Raw genomic sequence first — 20,337 nt, forward strand, 5'->3', positions numbered from 1 at the left:
GTGGTAGGAAGACATATAATTGAGTTAATTTTTAAATTTTTCATCTGTATGTATCTTAGCTACATAGACCAACACCTGGGAGACTGGATTTAACTTAAAATATCCTGCTATAAGGCAAATTAAAAAATGCATGATCAGTGTTTGCCAATGGCTTTTTTTGACAAAAAAATAGAAAAGGAAGGACTATGTTCAATAACATGACCTGGTTTTCATTTCATGATCACTAGAAATATAAGAAGAATGGGGAATTATACATACAGAATAAAGTACTGCTTATTAAAAAATAGATAAAAGCCTTTTATCTCAAGTATTGTTATGTTCTTGAATTTAGGATAACAATACTTGTTAGGTATACTATTGGTTTAATAACAGCATTTTAGAGTTTCTTTTTAGGGGAAAATAAATGTTATAATATGCATATGGATTATATACATATTAGACATAAGACCCAGTCCAGTTATAGTAGGGAAGTATAAGACATAGGATCAAAAAAATACAATGAAGGCTTTTTAGGAATTATTACTACCATTTACACTGTATACATATCTTTGTATGTAATAAGCAAATGTATTGTTTCCTCTGTATGTTTATATATATGTACAGATGTAATTTAAATATATTTATTTTTATAATTAAAGTGAATTGTTTCACATCACTTATATGTATTTTGTGACATTTGCATTTAATGATAAAGCTAACTGTGATGCAGTAATAAGATTTATGTTTTAGAATCCAGTGGAATTGAGTAGTCTGCGTTCAGAGTTTCTCTCTTTAATTAAACTCATTGGGCTGTGACTGCAGTATCTGCTAAACAGCCGTGGAGGAAACAATAAATCTCTAGCAGTTTTCTAAGAAAAAAGTTGTTATTGCATGACTTTGTTTAACATTAAAAGCATAGCTAACATTTGCTGAGTGTTTACAGTGCTAGTGTGTGCTAAGTACAGTGCCAGATTCTTAGATACATTATCTCTGATTCAGAACATCGCTTGCAAGGTAGGTATTATTATTGGTGTTATTATCATCTCCATCTTATATATCAGATTAAACAGCATGTTCAAGATCACTGGCAAGCTACTCCTTAAGACTCAGGGATGTTCCTACAGAGGGACAAACTTGTCCAGTTCAGAGTAACAACATAAAAATTGTGCATGTTTATTTTAGAAAAAGACCTCTGTAAAAAACATTTTAGGATGTCTTTTAAAAAGCTGTATCATCCTCACTCCAGCCATGGATGGGATCCTGATAGCCACTTTATACAGTGAGATTCTTTTCTACTAGTCACAGTTGGTTCAGCAAAGAGTCTGCTCCCGAAGCAAGCTAGGCCAGTAGAGGGTTTCCTCCCTCTTTCCCTGGGAATTTTAGAATTGAGATAGAGCCTTTTTGTGGGGCTGTAACTTGAGAGCTATGAGGCTATTTTCTACTTTCCCTGTGGGCTAACTAATCAGTTAACCCCTTCTGTTGAGAAATAAAAATAAAGCCTATATATTAAGAGAAGCAGAGATGAGAAATGGAGAGAGCACTCCTAAGGGTTCCCAGAAAGTTTCCAGTTTTCCATTCCCTCTCTAAGACTGTGTTCTTATCGTTAGGTTCTTCCTATAAGATAGCCCCAATTCTATAATAAATTCCACTTTAAAGTTTACATTAGCTTAAGTTTTTCTGTTATTTGCACTAAGAAAAGTCCTAACTGATCCCCTATCATTCCATCTTCCTTTTCATTTAGATCGATGCTTTTTAGCTATTTTCACAAGAAGGAAGGGCATAAGTGATTTTATTTGATTCTCTAAGATACCTGTTTTCTTCCAATAGATCTCTCTTTCATACACTGGCTAGCATTCCGATTGGGTTCCCCAAGAAGCAGGTGTTGAGTGGTACAAAAGGTGCATTGGTGAGTAACACTAAGGAAAGAGCAAAGCAGGCTTGAGGAAAGCCTCTGAAATGACAGAGATCCATATAAGCACATGGGTTGGGGTTGGAGTAGGGGCACTCAAAAGGAACAGAAGCAATGAAGGATATAGAAAAATAAAATGCAATTAATACCCCCAGATGAGAAAATATTATATACATGGAGAAAATGTTATAAAAAACAACATTCAAATAATAAGAGCTTTATGAAATTAAAAACATAATTGCCAAAATTAATATTCAGTGAAAGGGTCGTGGACAATATTTTTTAAAAAAGACAAAACGGAACATTGAAGAGATGAGAAAACCAGAGAAAAATGAAAGGTCACAAAACATTCTAAATTACAAGTTCTTTGAAGCAGTTACTATACCGTATAAATTCAATTATACTTCAGGGTATTTGCTTGATAATAAGTAATTCCAGTGGGAGGAACAAACTCCTGCAATGACTTTTTTATATGCAGTAGATGGCAGTACATTTCTATAGTTTTAGGATTGTACTTCATCTGATACACTTATGCCAGCTTTTAACATTTTCCAAAATGTCTAATTTTTTTGCAGATTAATTTTTTATTTGGATTAGTGTGGGTGAGACATGATACTACATCTTCATTTCAGATGCTCCTCTTATCTGACCAAGGAAGAAGGAGAAAGATAGGGACTGATCACTTTTGTTTGTGGTGGTGGTATTTTTTTTTAATAAGCAGAACAAGAAATGGGGCTCAGGATGGGGGAGGGGCATACTTAAGAATGGAGTGGTGCTTGTAAACTTTCATGAGCAGCTAAACTCAGGTATGTATTTGAGGGACTACTTGTAGTATTAATGTGTTTAGAGCCAGGTTCAGTTTACAGAATTTTTGTGTTGTCCTTTAAAATAATTTTTGTTATAAAAAAGGTGGGGAGGCTCACAAAAGGATAACAAATGTGGGCCACATGTGCTGCTCTTCAGGGCTACATGAACAATACTAGCAACTTCCAATCACAGGGCAGGTGTCACCTATTTTTTATTTGGATGGAAAAAAACTCAGCTCGGGAAATTCTTCACGTTTGAGCAATCATAAAAAGCTCTGTCTCTTGCACTAATCTCCATCAGCACTGAAAGGACAGCTGGAGCTCTAGTGTGTGTTTCTTGTCCATTTTTCAACCTTGACCAAAAAGTATCTAGCGGATATCAAGGTAACCACGTCACACAAGACAAGTTTCTAATCACACCCTGAAGATCATACCCAAAATTTACCATTTGTGGACTCAAGCAGGCTTAGAGTGAGAATTACCAGGACCACCTGGCACTTTAGTAAAGACAGGTGTCTATATTCAGAAAATGGAGTTGAAGCATGCGAAGAGAGGAAAGAGAAATTCAATAAACATGCCTCTGACTACAGCTGTATGAAAGAGGACGGCTGAAATCAATCCTGACAGAGTCAGTTCTGAAGATGTCAGTTGTTTCCTCATTCTAAAGCTAGTTAGGGTTGTAGATTCTAATTTCAGGTTCTAGTTTCAGAGGGGTTTGAATGCAGCAGAACAAATGTTTCTTATTTAAGCATATCTGCACACCTATAGACTGTTGAAAGAAGTGTTTTTCTAATAATTTGCTTTATAGTATTCCGTCTTATTTAGACAGAGATGCTTGGTAAGTTTGTGTTGTGGGTGAGACATGACACTGCATCTGCATTACAGGTGCTCTTTTTTATCTGATTAAAGAAGAAAGGTAGCGACTCTGACCACTAGAGGGAGCATGACATGCCCAGAATTGCACGGGGGCTGAAAGGCTTCCAGCTGGGGGGCAGTCAGGACCACCTCATTAGGCCCCGGAGAGGCCAACAAATCCTAGAGATGCCAGTGTGTTCTACAAATAGTGCTGTTTTATCTGCGAAAAAGGCTGGAAAGCACTACTTTCGAGTCAATCTCCAGACACGGAATTAGCTTCGGGGTGAGTGAAAAACAATTCGCATGACTCTGTATATCCAGGGGAATATCAGATACTAAAAATATCCTGATAACTTCAGTAGTGCTAAATGACAGAATGGGTGTTCTTCCCTCTCTCCTTAATCTCTTTCCTCTTCCCGTCCCCACTTTTTTGTAAGAGGGTCTCTTGTAAGCTTGAGAAAGGAGACACACATGGTTACCATGTTGACACATTGAAGTTCTGCTCTGTTAGTTAACATTAATAACACATAGGTCTGTTTGTCTTGCATATGATTCATGTGGAAAGACCTAAAGTTTTCCTCCAAGGATGCCTAGGACTTGTAGGAACTGATTTAACCCTCATGGGAGGGAGGGGGAACTGCATGCCTCTGTGTGTCGTCAGAATGAGTGGATTGCAGGGTACAGGCACTTTCATGCACACTGCCAAGTTGCCCCCGCTATGGCTGTACCAATTGTGTGAGGATACCTGCTTCCCCAAGCACACTTCAAACATGATATTTTTTCCCCAGCTGAGAGTTGAAAAATGGTTGTTAATTTGCATACTACTAGTAAGGTTGAAATTTATCTTCTCTTACGTTCATAAAACTTTTGGATTTTTTTCTTCTCTGAATTGCTTTTGTCATATCCTTTGCCCATTTATTTTTTTTAAAGTGGGTCCTATTTTTCTTATTGAATTGTAGGCACTCTTTATTTAATTTGGAATTAAGTCTTCGTCACTTGTTTTTTCACTCTACGGTGCCTTTTTGTAAAACTCAAATTTTGACTTTCTGTATAATCAAATTTAGCAGTCATCCCGCCCCCCCTCCCCCATTTTTATGGCCAATGTGAAACTTCAAAAGAAAGTTGGATTGTGTTTAGGAAAGTAAAGACCCTGGAAAATCAATGTTCTTAGGAGTCCCTGTAGAAGGCAGACTAGCCCCATCTCTATCTGGACAGACAGCAAGTAGGGAACAAACATTAGGACCGTTGAAATAGCCTGGGTGGAAAGCTAACAAGTTCTGAAACTGGAGAGGAGTCAAGTAAGTCCTGGCATCTGTGGGCCAACTTCAGGGAACTCAAAGCAAAAAATCCCCCAAACACCTGAGGTTCTACTTGTTAATTCTGATGGAAGGAGGGAAAGCTGGGGCTAGACTATAGAGAATCAGAGAAAATAACATAGGGTAGCTATTTTCAGTTAGCACGCCACCTTAAAGCAGTTAAGGCCAGAAGTGGCCTTGAAAGGTGTGGGAAGAGATGTTAACACCTATGTAGAGTATCAGGCAGTAGACATTAGAAATGTACAAGCCTCACCTGTCTGAAAAAAGCCTCCTATTTGAGATCACGGTGTCTCCTTTGGCAGAAATCCTTATTGGTGGCAGAGTACCTGCCCAAAGGCACCCTCCCTTGGTACTGGACAGGTGCACAAGTACTGAGGAGCTGTCAGGAAATGTATTGGGGGTCTCGAATGAGCCAGGTAGACGCTATCGAACATTTACCTCTATCTCCACTTGACTCCAGGCCATAAAGCCACTTTAGGTCTTTTTCTAGATTGGATGGGCGGTGAAAAGCTGTGTCACAAGGAGAGCCATGCCTAGAATTGCCAGTTCCAACTCATTGTTTTGTTATTCTATGAATTAATACTTATAAGGTCTCTGTGGGTTGAAAACAAAGTTACTTATAGTTGGGAAACCCTGTGATGAGCCTATAAATTTCCACAGAGTGTCTTCAGGGTAAAAGTAGTAGTAGACATGCACTGTTGTGCTAGAGATCCTGGGCTCATCACAGCAGGTGAGCTTGTTACGACGAGCTCCTTGAACCACTGTTAGCAATAGGCTGAAGAAGGTATCACACACATGCTTATGTACTGTTGGAATAATACAGCTATCCAGCATTCCCCAGGGCTCCTGGGAGGGGTGAGGTCAGGGCATTAAAAACAGAGTAGTGCTTTGTACTCCCCAGCACCCAATGTAGAAATAGGTTAATATAGAAGTTGAGGGCTAGGAACAAGCATGTTGTCTACATCTGGGTGTAGACATTTGGTGAACGTTGGAAAGAGTATGGTCAGAGATCCATGACTTAAAGCAGTGCTGTCCAATAGAACTTTCTGTGATGATGTAAGTGTTCTATGTCTGTGATGTCCAATTCGGTGGGTGCTAGTTACATATGGCTATTGAGATCTTGAAATGTGGCTAGTGAAACTAAGGAACTGAATTTTAAATTATAATTAAAATTAAAACTGAAATAGCCATGTTGATTGCCATACTGGACTATACAGATTTGAGGGAACATATTAAAGAATTCTTAATGGCATTATATCTGAATTTTAAAGTCCTCATGCATTTCCAATAATCCCCAATAGGTGAAAGCTATGTATGAATTATTACTGACTAAACAGACTTAGATTAATCAGTTCACTGTGCCAAGTTCACGATGCTCTGGATTGCCTAATGGGAACAGTGTGTTAGAAATAGGTGTTACCAGATGCTCATGGTGGAGAAGGCAGTTTACATTTGCCAGTATGAGGCATCACTGAAGACTCAGCTGTCTTCAGCCTCTGGGTGCTTAGGAAATGAACTAGTTGGTGGTGCTACTGTAGACAATAGTTCAATGATACTGAAAGGCTTTGAAAGAGCATGAGAGACAAGTCTCTGAAGTGGTGACTCTTCTAGAGGAAATAAAGAGGGAAGAAATCTGTCACTTATTAATTGTCATTGCTGTTGCACTTCAGAGAAGTATGTGAAACACATAACTTTTAATAACTATTGACTTCAAATAGATTTTTTCCTTGGTCCATCAACTTCTAAGAATGAAGGACATGTTTTGAGTTCAATGGGTATTACAGGTCATTTGCCAGATGGTCCTGAAATCAACCTTTTACCAGTTTGACTTAGGAGTAACTGGGCATCTTGAGGACCTCTCCTGGGACTGGAAAGAGGACAGAGTACTTGCCCTTTGGATGAGAGCAGTCCAAATGCTACTGGAGGCTTTGCAATTCCCAAAGTCTTGCTTTTTGCATACTTTTATTTCAGGAGGATTTTAGGGAAAGAAACCGGTGGTATATGCTAATGGTTGCTCATCTGAACAGCAAGGCCTTATGTATCATTTGTGAGTTTAGACTATGGTCTGAAGTGGTCTCTCACAGATGTGTGCCAGGCTCCATGTGGGTACTGTGCTACCAGCCCAGAGAGGGACCCTGTGTTTGTCTCATACCAGGTGGGGCACAGGTGTAGGATACAGGAAGGTAGAAGAGAAGAAAACTCAGGAGTTGTGTGCTTGTTAATTTTGTTTGTAAAACATCAGGCTTTTTTCCTAGTCTTTTTTTTTCCCCTTTAGATTAGCTGCATTTGGTGTCATTTGTAGTAATACCTCTTTATCCACAAGATGACAAAACTTTACACTCATAATCTAGTACTTTTATGGTTTTGTTCCCTTTTAAAAATTGTGACTTAATACACATAACACGAAAGTTACCATTTTAGCCATTTTTAAGTGCAGTTCTGCGGCATTAAGTATATTCACATTGTTACACAACTATCACCACCGTCACCTCCAGAACTTTTTCATCTTCCCTAGCTGAAACTCTGTACCATTTTTTCCCCTCTTTAACTGCCCCTCCACTTTCACCCCCTCTTTAGCTCCTCCCCTCCCCCACTTCCACCCTTGACCTATGGATGTTGCCATTTCCCCTTAAGAACTGGATCTCTGAAGATGGGGTGTCTCCTCCCACACGCTTGCGGCACACCCCTGGGGCCTGGTACACCCAGGGTATGGTCCTTGGCTCCACCTGGGGTGCGAACCCAGGACCTTCTACATGTAAAGCAGACGTGCTAACCACTACACTATGGAGCCACCCCCAACTCTGTACCCTTAAACAGTAACTCTATTCTCTCTGCTCATAGGCCCTGGCAACCACCATTCTACTTATTGTCTATGAATTTGACTATCTACATCATTTAAGTGAGACCATAGGGTATTTTCCTTTTGTGACTGACTTGTTTCACTTAGTATAATGTCTTCAAGGTTCATCCATGTTGCAGCATGTGTCAGAATTTCCTTTTTAAGGCTGAATAACATTCCATTCTATAACACACCAAATTTTGTTCATCCATTGACAAGACATTTGGTTGTTTCCACCTTTGGGCTATTGTGAATAATGCTATGAACACTGGTGTACAAATATCTGTTCAAGTCCCTCTTTTCAAGTCTTTCTGGTATATACCAGGAAGTGGTGTTTTCCCCCATTAAATATATAATCTATCTGAATATAAAGGCTTGTTTTGTGTGGTAGGATGAGGTGGCAACTCACCTTTGTTTTACTAAGGCCAACTAACTAGCTTATTGTCTCAATGGACTTTACCGAAAAATTTTTTATCATTGCTTTGACATGCCATCTGCAATGTCCACTCTGCTGGACCAGTACAGTGATCTCAGTTTCAGTGAGACACTTAAACACTCACTCACAAGACTAATAGGCCACACCTAGCATCAGCCTCACTTAGTTCTGCAGGATACAGGACAGGAATTACAGTGTCAGCAGAACAGCATCAGGATCTTACAGCAACAGTCCAGGAGGTTGTCTTTTGGCCTCTAAGTGCCAGCGCAGGTATAAGGAAAGAAGACCACACAGGAACCAAGACCTGATAGGAACCAGTCCTGCCTGTAAAAGCCCACGAACGGATTACTTTCAGGGTCCCACCAGTGTTAGTGTCCATTTATAGTCCTCCCAGCCTATGTGCAATGCATTCATTAGGGGTCATTTTTACTATAGGCAGGATTGCCTGGTCACACAACTGACATCCACCCGGTCAGGTTTCCAGGCAATTAATGCTGTGAGAAGGTAAAGCCAAGGTCTTTTCCTCATGTAAAAAGAGAGAGGGTTTTGTTAATTCTTTATTCACATAATTTTTCTCACATATCAAATTCTAATAGTGACTATTTCTGGACTTTGTTCCATTAAATCTGTATTTTTGAGCCAGTACCAAATTATTTTAATGGCCGTAACTTTATAACATTTATTTTCTTTTTTTAAATAACTGTAGTGGAACTGTACTTAGCAGATGTATAAATATTTAGGGGGAAGGTCTCAAATTCTTCTAAATGTAGGGGCCAGTGAATTATTTCAAAGTGAACATAACCATGAAATCGCCCACATCAAAAAGGAGAACGTGACCAGCTCCCCTACAGGCCATCCACACTCAATCCCAGTAGTTTACCCCTGTGTGGTTTGACCTGTGTCAGTTTGGTTAAGCTGGAACTATTTCCTGGAATCCCTTTCCTTCTGTGGTCCCATGTTAGAGTTGGCCAGGGGAATCTGCAAGAAATTTAGAACAGGAAAGTGAAGTAGCAGCCATTATTCTGTGACTATCATGATGGTTAGATGTTCCCCACATCTAACAGAGAATTAACAAACAGATGTTGGTGGGTTCTATTTATCCTTGCTCTTCCCTACTCTGTTTCCAGCTCATCTTCCTTACTGCCAGCTCTGCTATCCCAAAGTAAACCAAACCTACCCATACATGCCACAACTTTCCATAGGCGTTCGTTCACCAGTTCCCCGCTGTGCTGACCCTGGACAAGCATGACTTCCCAGATTCCCCTGCAAACCACATCAGGGCTTCAGGAAGGCTGGTTAATGGCTGCTCTGATCCTCTGATCCCCTCTGGACCTCTAATCCCTCCACTTCCTCCATTGTGCAGTTCTTATTTAAGAAAACTCAGTGATTCTACTTTCCTAATGGAACCTCTATAGAGGCTATTGATTTTTGTATGTTTGATTTATATCTTGCTACTTAATTCTTTCACTGAGTTAGTTTTATTATTCCCTGAAGCTTTCCGGGTATACTGCCATGTCATCTGCAAATAGATAATTTCACTTTTGATTTATCCATTCTTATGCCTTGATTTTTCTAACTGCATTGTTTAATACTTCCATTTATATAATGTTGAATAGTAATGGAGATAGTGGGCATCCTCACCTTAATGTCAGGAATAAGATTGTATGTAAAATGAGATACACATTTTTATTTATATGTATATTTGATCATGTTGTTTTAAAACCCTCTCAATTCCTATTTTCTTGCATATTTATATCTTCAGTGGGTGTTGAATTTTATCAAAGACTTTTTCAGCATCTATGTAAATATGATTTTTCTCCCTAGATTTTTAATGATTTTTCCCTTTAGATTTTTTTTGATGTGTAATTGACATATTAGTTTCAGGTACAAAACATATTGATTCAATATTTGTATGTATTAGAAATCACCACATAAGTCTAATTAATATTCATTACCATACATAGTTCCAAACACTTTTTTCTTGTGAGGAGAACTTTTAAGGTCTACTCTCTTATATGCAACACTGTATTATTAACTATAGTCACCATGCTGTACATTACATCCCCATGACTTATAACTGGAAGTTTGTACCTTTTGACCCCTTTCAGTCATTTCGCACACCCTTCACCCCTGCCTCTGGCAATCAGTCTGTTTTCTGTATTTATTGTAAACTTGGTTTTAGTTGATATTTTGGTTTGGTTTTTAGAGTTCACATACAGCTGAGATCATACAGTATTTCTCTCTCTCTGACTTACTGCACTTAGTATAATGCCCACAAGGTCAATCCATGTTGTTGTAAATGGCAAGATTTCACTCTTTTTTATGGTTGAGCAATATTCTGTTATATATACATACCACATCTTTATCCATCCATCAATAAACATATAGGTTGCTTCTGCATTTTGGCTACTGTAAATGATGCTTCAATGAAGGTAGGGGTGCATATATCTTTTTGAATTAGTGTTTTTCTTCAGAGATTCATAAGTAGAATTGCTGGGTCGTATAGTTTTATTTTTAATTGTTTGAAGAACTTTTGTACTGTTTTCCATAGTGGCTGCACTAATTTAAAATTCCACCAACAGTGCAGAGGTTTCCCTTTTCTCCACATCCTCGCCAACACTTATGTGTTGTCTTTTTCATAATATGACTTCAAATGTGTTAGAATGGCTATCTTTTTTTTTTTGTGCTCTGATGCATACTTTATTTTCAGAAATAAAGATCTAAGCACAGACTTAACAGTTACTATTTATATATTCCAGAATTTCAGGCTTTTTTTTTTTTTTTTTGGAAGGCTGCTTAACCTTTAATTTTACTTTTTTCAATTACAGCTGACATACATTATTATTAGTTTCAGGTGTACAATACAGTGATTATACATTTATATAACTTACAAAATGATCATCCCAATAATTCTAGTACTCATCTGACACCATACATAGTTATTAAAATATTATTGACTATGCTGTACTTTACATCCCAATGACTGTTTTTTATTACTGGCAGTTTGAACATCTAATCCCTTCACCTTTTTCATACATCCCCCAACTCCATTCCCATCTGATAACCATCAATTTGTTCTCTGTACCTATGAGTTTTTGTTTTGTTTATTCGTTTTTTAGATTCCACATGTAAGTGAAATCACATGGTATTTGTCTTTCTCTGACTTATTTCACTTAGCATAATACCCTCTAGGTCCATTCATGTTGTTGCAAATGGCAAGATTTCCTTTTTTATGGCTAAGTCCATTGCATATATGTACTACTTCTCCATTCATCTATTGATGGACACTTAGGTTGCTTCCATATCTTGGCTATGGTAAATAATGCTACAGTAAACAGAGGGGTGCACAGATCTTTTCATATTAGTGTTTTGGATTTCTTCAGATAAATGCCCAGAAGTGGAATTGCTGGGTCATATGGTAGTTCTATTTTTAATTTTTTGAAGACACTCTATACTGTTGTTTCCATAGTGGCTGTACCAATTTGCAATCCCACCAACAGTGCACATACTTGCCAACACTTGTTTGTTGATCGATGACAGTCATTCTGACAGATGTGAAGTCATATCTCATTGTAGTTTTAATTTACATATCCCTGATGATTAGTGATGTTGAGCATCATTTCATGTCTATTGGTCTTCTGTATGTCCTTCTTTGGAGTAATGTCTATTCAGGTCCTCTGCCCATTTTTTAATCAGATTGTTTTCTTTTTGTGGTGTTAAGTTCTATGAATTCCTTATATATTTTAGATATAACCCTTAATCGGATAGATCATTGACAAATATCTTGTCTCATTCAGTAGTTTGTCATTTTGTTTTGATGAACAAAATGTTGGTTTCCTTTGCTGTGCAAAACCTTTTTAGTTGATGTAGTTCCATTTGTTTATTTTTCCTTTTGTTTTCCTTGCCTAAGGAGACATACCCAAAAAATTACTAAGAGTGATGTCATAGAGTTTACTGCCTATGTTTTTTCTTCAAGGACTTTTATGGTTTCAGGTCTTACACTTAAGTCTTTAATTCATTGAGTTTATTCTTGTATACAGTGTAAAAAAGTGATCCACTTTCATTCTTCTGCACAAATCTGTCCAGTTTTCCCAACATCGTTTATTGAAGAAACTGTCTTTACCACATTGTATATGCTTGCCTCCTTTGTCATAGATTAACTGACTCATATAGGTGTGGATTTATTTCTTGGCTTTCTCTTCTGTTCCACTGATCTATATGTCTGTTTTGATGCCAGAAGTATACTGTGATTACTACAACTTTACAATAGTTTGAAATCAGGGAGTATGATGCCTCTAGTTTTGTTCTTTTTTCACAAAATTGATTTGGCAAGCCATGGTTTTTTTTTTTTTTTTTTTTTTTTTGTGGTTCCATACAAATTGTAGGGTTGTTTATGTAAAAAATGTCATTGGAATTTTGAAAGGGATTACCTTGAATCTGTAGATTGCTTTGGACAGTATGGACATTTCAGCAATTCTTTAAATCCATGAGCATGGAATATCTTTCCTTTTTTATTTGAGTCTTCAATTTCTCTTCTCAATGTTATAGTTTTCAGTGTATAGGTCTTTCACCTCCTTGGTTAAATTTATTACTAGGTATTTCATTCTATTTGATATGATTGTAAATGGGAGTTTTCTTAATTTCTTTCTAATAGTTATTCGTGTCAAGAAATGCAGTAGATTTCTATATGTTGATTTTTGTATTCTGCAACTTTACTGGATTCATTTATTCTAGCAGTTTTGGGTGAAGTCTTTAGAATTTTCTATATATAATCTCACATCATCTACAAAATATGAGTTTTATTTTTTCCTTTCCTATTTGGATGCCTTTTATCTCTGTTACTGTGCTCTGCTCCAATACTGTGTTGAGTAGATGTGGCAAGAGTAGACATCCCTGTCTTGTTCTTGATCTCAGAGGAAAAGATTTGGGCTTTTTATCACTGAGTACGTTAGCTGTGGGCTTGTCATACATGGCCTTCATTTTGTTTCATCTATACCTAGTTTATTGAGGTTTTTAAAAAAACCATAAATGATGTTGAATTTTGTCAAATGCTTTTTCCGCATCTACTGAGATAATATAGTTTTTATCTTTTATTTTGTTAGAGTAGTATATCATAAGATTGATTTGTGGATGTTGAACCATCCTTGCATCTCTGAAATAATCCCATGTATTCATGGGTGTAGAATCCTTTCAATGTATTGTTAAATTCGGTTTGCTAATATTTTGAGGATTTTTGCATCTATGTCCTGTTACTTTCTTTTCTTGTGGTTTTGGTATTGGGGTAATGCTGGCCTAATAAAATGAGTTTGGGAGCCTTCCCTCCTCTATTTTTTGGAAGAGTTTGAGAAGGATTGGTATCAATTCTCCTTTGAATGTTTGATAGAATTCACCAGTTAGGCTATCAGGGCCTGAACTTTTGTTTGTTGGGTGTCTTTTGATTACTGATTCAATCATCTAACCTAGTAAGTTAGTCTTCAGATTTTCTATTTCTTCGTGATTCAATCTTGGTAGGTTTTGTTTCTAGGAATTTGTCCATTTCTTCTACATTGCCAATTTGTTAAGGTATACTTGTTTATAGTAGTCTCTTATGATCTTTTATATTTTAGCGACATTAGTTGTAATACCTCTTTTTGTTCGATTTTATTTGAGACCTCTCTATTTCGGTGAGACTACCTAAAGGTTTGTCAATGTTATCTTTTCAAATAACCAGCTCTTGGTTTCATTGATCTTTTCGGTTGTCTTTTTAGGCTCTATTTATTCCCACTCTGGTCTTTTTCTTTCCTTCTACTAACTCTGGACTTTGTTTTTTTTTTTTTTTCCTAGTTCTTTGAGTTATAAAGTGAGGTTGTTTGAAATAGCTGTTTCCTGAGATACACATTTATCACTACGAATTCCTCTCTTTGAAAGGCTTTTGCTGCATCCCATAAATTTTGGTATCTTGTATTTCCATTTTCATTGTCTCAAGTAATTTTTAAATTTCTCCATTGACCCTTGATTTTTCAGTAGCATTTTGTTTCATCTCCACATATTTGTGAATTTTCCAGTTTCTTTTTGTAATTAATTTCTAGTTTCATACCATTATGGTTGGAAAAGATGCTTGATATGATTTAATGTTCTTTTATTAAGAGTTGTTTCGTGGCCTAACATATAATCTATCCTAGAGAATGTTCCATGTATACTACAGAAGAATATATATTCTGTTCTTGGAATGTTCTGTATAAACCTGGTAATCCATGCAGCCTAATATGTTGCTTAAGGACAATGTTTCCTTATTGGGTGATCTATCTACTCATGTAATTAGGTTATTACTACTACTATTGTATTGCTCTCTATTCTTTCATGTCTATTAATATTTTCTTTATATATTTAGGTGCTCTCCTGTGTTGGGTGCATAAATACTTAAAAATGTTATATCCAAAAAGGATTAAACCCCTTTTCATTATATAATGACTTTCTTTGTCTCTTATTATAGTCTTTAAGATTATTTTGTCTGTGTAAGTGTAACTACCCCACCTTTCCTATGGTTTCCATTTGCATGGAACATCTTTTTCCATCCCTTCACTTTCAGTCTGTGTCCTCACATCTGAAGTGAGTCTCCTGTAGGCAGCATATAGATGGGTTTTGTTCTGTTGTCCATTCAGCCACTCTGTCTTTTGGACAAGTTAGTCCATTTACATCTAAAGTAATTATTGATAGCTGTGTACTTACTGCCATTTTGTTGTTTTCTGGATATTTTGTAGTTCCTCTTTCTTCCTTCCTTTGCTTTCTTCCTTTGTGGTTTGATGACTTTCTTTAGTGGTATGATTAGGTTGATTTCTTATTATATTTTGTGTGTCTACTGTAAGTTTTTGCTTTGTGGTTACCATGAGACTTACATATAACAACCTGTATAACAGTCTATTTTCAGTTGATAACAATTTAAGTTTGAATACATTTTAAAGCTCTACATTTTAACCCTACTCAATATTTTGATGTCACATTTTACATTTAATCTTGTGTATCACTTAATTATTGTAGTTATTTTTACTCCTTTTGCCTTTTAACCTTCACATTAGCTTTGTAGATGATTAATTCACTACATCTACTGTATATTTACCTTTACCAGTGAGATTTATACTTTCATATGTTTTCTTGTCACTAATTAGCAACCTTTCTTTTTAGCTTAAAGAAATTCCTTTTAACATTTCTTGTAAGGCTTAGTGGTGATGAACTCCTTTAGCTTTTGCTTGTTTAGAAAACGCTCCAATTCTGAATGATAACTTTGCCAGGAACCATATTCTTGGTTGGAAGTTTATTTTATTTTGGCATTTTAAGTATATTGTGCCACTCCCTTCTGGCCTGCAAAGTTTCTACTGAAAAATATGATAGTGTTATGGAGGTTCCCGGTAAGTAACAAGTTGTTTTTCTCTTGCTGCTTTTAAGAATCTCTCCTTGTCTTTAATTTGACATTTCAATTATAATGTGTCTTTGCGTGAGTCTCTTTGCTTTCAGCTTATTTGAAACTCTTTGGGCTTCTTGGATCTTGGATGTCTGTTTACTTTCCCAGGTTAGGGAAGTTTCCAGACATCATTTCATCTGCTCCTTTCTCTTTGTCTTTTTCTAGGACCCCTGAAATGCAAATGTTAGTCTGCTTGATGTTGTCCCAGAAGTCTGTTAAGCTACCTTTACTTTTTTTAATCTTTTTTTTTTTTTTTTTTTTGCTGCTCTGAATAGGTAGTTCCATTACCTTATCTGATCTTTTTTCTGCTTCATCTAGTCTGTTAAACCCCTCTGGGGTATTCTTCAACTCTGTAACTTCTATTTGGTACTCTTATATTTTCTGTCTTCTTGTTGAAGTTCTGTGTTCAACCATTCTTCTCCCAAGTTCAGTGAGCATATTTATGACCATTACTTTGAGCTCTTAAGCAGGAGAATTACTTATCTCCATCTCATTAAGTTTTTTTTCCCCTGAGGTTTCATCTTTTTTTTTTTTTTCATTTGGAACATATTCCTATATTTCCTCATTTTGCACTTTTTTCCATGTATCAGATGAAACAGCCCTATCTCAGTCTTGAAGGTGTAACCTCTTGTAGGAGATGAACCTTATTGTTCAACCTTGTCCTAACTCTTGGTTTTCTCTCAAACCTTTGTGATTGTACAAGTAGCCTATTTTATTTTTAATAGCTCCCAGTTGCTGAGGGTGTGCTAAGACCTGTCAGTGTCCCAAAGGGAAGGGAAAATCTCAGTACCTAGATTCAGGCTGACTGGAAGCCAGACTCTCAGACAGCAGACTGTATGTAAATATATACAGTCTTATGAAACTGCAAGCATAAGCCCTACTGGCTACCAGATGAGGTGATCTGGAAGTGAAGTGTCTCTGGGTGATAGTCGTAAAAACCAGGGATCCAGAAAAGTGTACAAGTTCTTTTCTGGAAGATACTGGTGAAATAAATGAAGCAGAGGTAGAGCGCAAAGATGGCATCCCTCTGCTCCATTCCCTGAGAGCACCGCCACAGGTCTCTAGATGTATGCCAGACCTGAAGCCTGACTCTCAGGCTTAGGCTCCAGGACAAGAAAATAGGCTTCTTTCACAGAAGGACTGGAGGTTGTGTTTCAATTTGTTGTCTGTGCAGTGCTCTGGGGGTAGTAGTCTTCCGAGAACTGTCTCTCTGACTGTTACAGTGCTATGGGACCCAGGAATTCAAAGCTTCCCCCTCCCCACTAGCCACCAGAGCCAGGTTGTCTAGAGGCAGCAACTGCAAAAATCAGGGCACCAGACATAAAACCTGGGTATCAGATATGTGTGAAACTTCCCTTACATGTGTTATTGGTGCTGGGTATTGTGACAGGGAAAGTGAAGATGACATCTACCAAGGGGGAAAAAAAAGTTCTGGAGAAAAAAAATGGTACTTGCTGGCTTTAAGGTAGAGGGAATGTTCAAATGCGGCACCTGATGGTTGAAGGGTAAAGATGGCACTTATCAAGAGGGGAAAAAAATGTCTAGAGTTAAAAAAAGGTACTGCTGGCTTTAGCAAGGCAGAGTGAAAACTCAATAATGGCACTTGACAGTGCCTCTGTCCCTGGAGAGTATTCCACCGGGCCCCTGCCCATCGAGCCAGTGCATTAAGATTAGCAAATGAATCTTTCCCATAAAGTCTGGCCACTTTTCAAATGGCTGCTTCTGTGATGGGCCCTGGAGCAACACAGTATGTGACAGAAACCATATACAACCCTCAAAGCCTGTAATATTAACCGACTCTTTACAGTAAAAATTTGCTGACCTCTGTTCCTGTAGATTTCTCAAAAAGGAGGTACACGGTACAGAATTCTCTAACTTCCTATGTATTTATAACCAATTTTCTATAGTTTTGATATTTGGGGGACAGTTTAGCTGGATATAAAACCCTTAGTTCACACATATTGTTTTTTAAAAAAAATTCTACTTATATTAACTTTAATTGCTGCTACCAGAACCTTGGTGGCTTAAAATAATAAACTTATCTCACAGTTTCTGTGCATCAGGAACCCACATACAATGGGGCTTAGTCTCAGGATTTTACAGGATGAAATCGAGGTGTCAACTGAGCTGTTATCTTTTCTGGAGGTCTGGGAAAGAATCTGCTTCCAAGCTCATTCTGGTTGTTGCCAGACTTCAGTTCCTTGAAGTTTTAGTACTGAGCTCTTCATTTATGGCTGGCTTTCAGCAGGGGCTGCTCTCAGCTCCTGAAGGCCACTTGTATTCCTTACCATTTGGCTTTCTCCATCTTCAGGCCAGCAAGGGCACATTAAATCTGTGCTTCAAATCTTTGACTTCCCCTTCTGCAACTAACCGAAGGAAATGGCTTTTAAAGGACTTACGTGACTAGGTCAGGCTCACCAGTATAATCTCCCTTTCTTAAAGTCAGCTATGATATATAATCTAATCATGGGAGTAAAATTCATTTTCACAGTTCCAGGGATGATGCAGGCATGTACACCAGAGGGTGGAAAATCTTGGGGCCTGCCTACCTTAGGATTCCAGCTACCATACTGCTTTGCTCTATTGTCATCTTGCTTACTGTGTTGGGTTTTTAAAAATTGAATATACTTGATGTATAACTGTGTAAATTTAAGGTATACGTTTCAATTTAAAACATTCATATATTGTAATGATTGCCATTGTAGCAATATTTATTACCTTATTACCTTGCACAATGATCCCTTTTTAGTGGTCGGATAATTCAGTTTTGGTCTCTTAGCAAGTTTGATGATTATAGTATAATTTTGTTGTCTATATTCATTATATTGTGCATTACATCTCTATGGTTTATTTACTAATTGCAAGAATGTGCCCTTAAATAACATCAGTCTTATCCTGCCATCCCCTAGTATAGTGTGTTGGTTTTTAAATGTCGGATGCCAGTCTCTTTTGCCTTAGTAAGTTTTTTGATCTTTTTGCCTGTAGACCTTGAGAATACTTTGCCTTTAAAATCTAATAGTTTTATTAGACTATGTCTCAGAATTGATCATCTGGTTTTTCTCAGGTACGTGGTAAGTCCTTTCAATATGTATTTCAAATATATATTCTTTCTATTTTTGGAAAGTGTTCTTGGAATATAGTTTTAAATATTACCTCTGTTCTACTTTTTTTTTTTTCTTCCTCAGGGGCATCAACAACATGAATATTATTCCTTTGCCTATCTTCCATTATTTTTTCTCTTACCCTTTTGTCAATTTCATTTCCTTGGTGGTTTTCCTGCCTTTCTTCAATGACTCTTATTTTCATCTGAATCTATTCTCTTTTGGGCACCTTGTAACTTATTCTTCATTTCTTTTAGCCCCCCCTTCACTAGCTTCCTTTTTGTCTTTCCTGTTTTTTTTTGAGGGGGATGGGGTTATGGGTGGGAGTCTGCCTTTGCCTACTATAAAGTCTTGTGAGGTGAGGCAGAGCCAAAGTATGAGAAAGCATGCGTTAGGTTTAGGTGACTTTTCTATATTTAGCTATTCTGAAGATTTGATGTTGTCTGCCTTCAAGTTATGCATAGAACATGGTTTTGTATAGAATTTACTTTTCCTTCCTTATTTCATGTTGCTTGTGAAGGAAATATTGGGAGATAAATAGCTATGCAGTTGCCACTGCCTTTAGCTACCGAGAAGTCCCTATATGTAGGTTATTAAAGAATTGGTTTTTAAAGCTTCAGGAAGAGCTTGTGGCTGTCTTATATAAATCTGGAGGAAAAGAAGTGCCAATATAAGAAAAACCTAGCATCTGCTCAGAGCTCTCTGGTTGTAGTGTTAATGAAGTTTGGTTAGTGACCACCTTGGTGTATTTCCTCTACTTACAATGTTTTTACTGTTGTGATAGACATCAGTGGTTTTGATCTGAAACTACCTCCTTGATTTCCTTTGGGGAACCACCCTGTTTCAACGATGGGTACATCTCATGTCCAGACCTAACCAATTAGTGTATAATTCATCTTTCAAGTCACAGTGATTGATTGATTGGTCAAGGGTAGACATGTGATCAGTCAATCCAATGAGACTCAGTCTTGGATCTGTTATTAGAACTGGAGTTGGTAAGCAGAAAATATTCCATAGTCAGTTTTAGTCTTGTGTATGTTGTACTTTGTTTCTGACCATTTATAGAAGGGCTTACATTAGCAAAAAGCTTAGAGTCTTTATTGCCCAAAGAAGCCCAAGGTAGAAAACATGATACAGCACAGTGCCAACATAAAGCCATCTTGCTCAATGAAATGAGATTGATCACCAGATCTATCTTGAGAAGATAGATGCAAAGTATTATCAAATAGTAAAGTTTTAAAAAAGAAATTTTGCTTTTTCAAATAGTATTTTGGGATAAACCCAACAGGTGAAGTAAAGGAAACCTTATCTCTTCTTTTTGTTAGTGGGCTCAAATCTAAACTAGGGAATTTAATAAATTGAAATGTGAAACCATTTTAGAAAATATCTAATATGTGGCTAGATGTTTTGAGAGAGGCTAAGAAAGTAAAGAGCCTATGACTCTGTAAAACTGACCCCCTGAGATAAAACTAGACCAAAAGATCTTCGGTTAAGAATTGGAAGCCTATTGATCAAGAATCCAGGAGATACTGAAAACAAAGGGTCACTGAAATAACAATTGTCCAATACTGGCTAACAAACTGAAAAATAATTATCCAAAATCTGTCTAAGGGAGACATTAATCCACAACAATTCCTGTCCTCCTCCTAGACTCTCAA

General features: G+C 37.2%; 1 long non-coding RNA gene across 1 annotated transcript in view; it reads left to right on the forward strand.

Annotated features, from left to right (window-relative positions):
• The first annotated feature begins 13 nt into the window (after positions 1-13).
• LOC111745080 overlaps positions 14-20,337 on the forward strand; it is a 30,228-nt gene continuing 9,904 nt past the window's right edge. The window contains exon 1 of the long non-coding RNA XR_002782482.1: positions 14-1,885. This is a non-coding gene — a long non-coding RNA (uncharacterized LOC111745080). The remainder of the gene's footprint in view (positions 1,886-20,337) is intronic.

Source organism: Pteropus vampyrus, unplaced genomic scaffold (genome assembly GCF_000151845.1).
Source record: "Pteropus vampyrus isolate Shadow unplaced genomic scaffold, Pvam_2.0 Scaffold146, whole genome shotgun sequence".
Classification (NCBI taxonomy): Eukaryota; Metazoa; Chordata; class Mammalia; order Chiroptera; family Pteropodidae; genus Pteropus; species Pteropus vampyrus.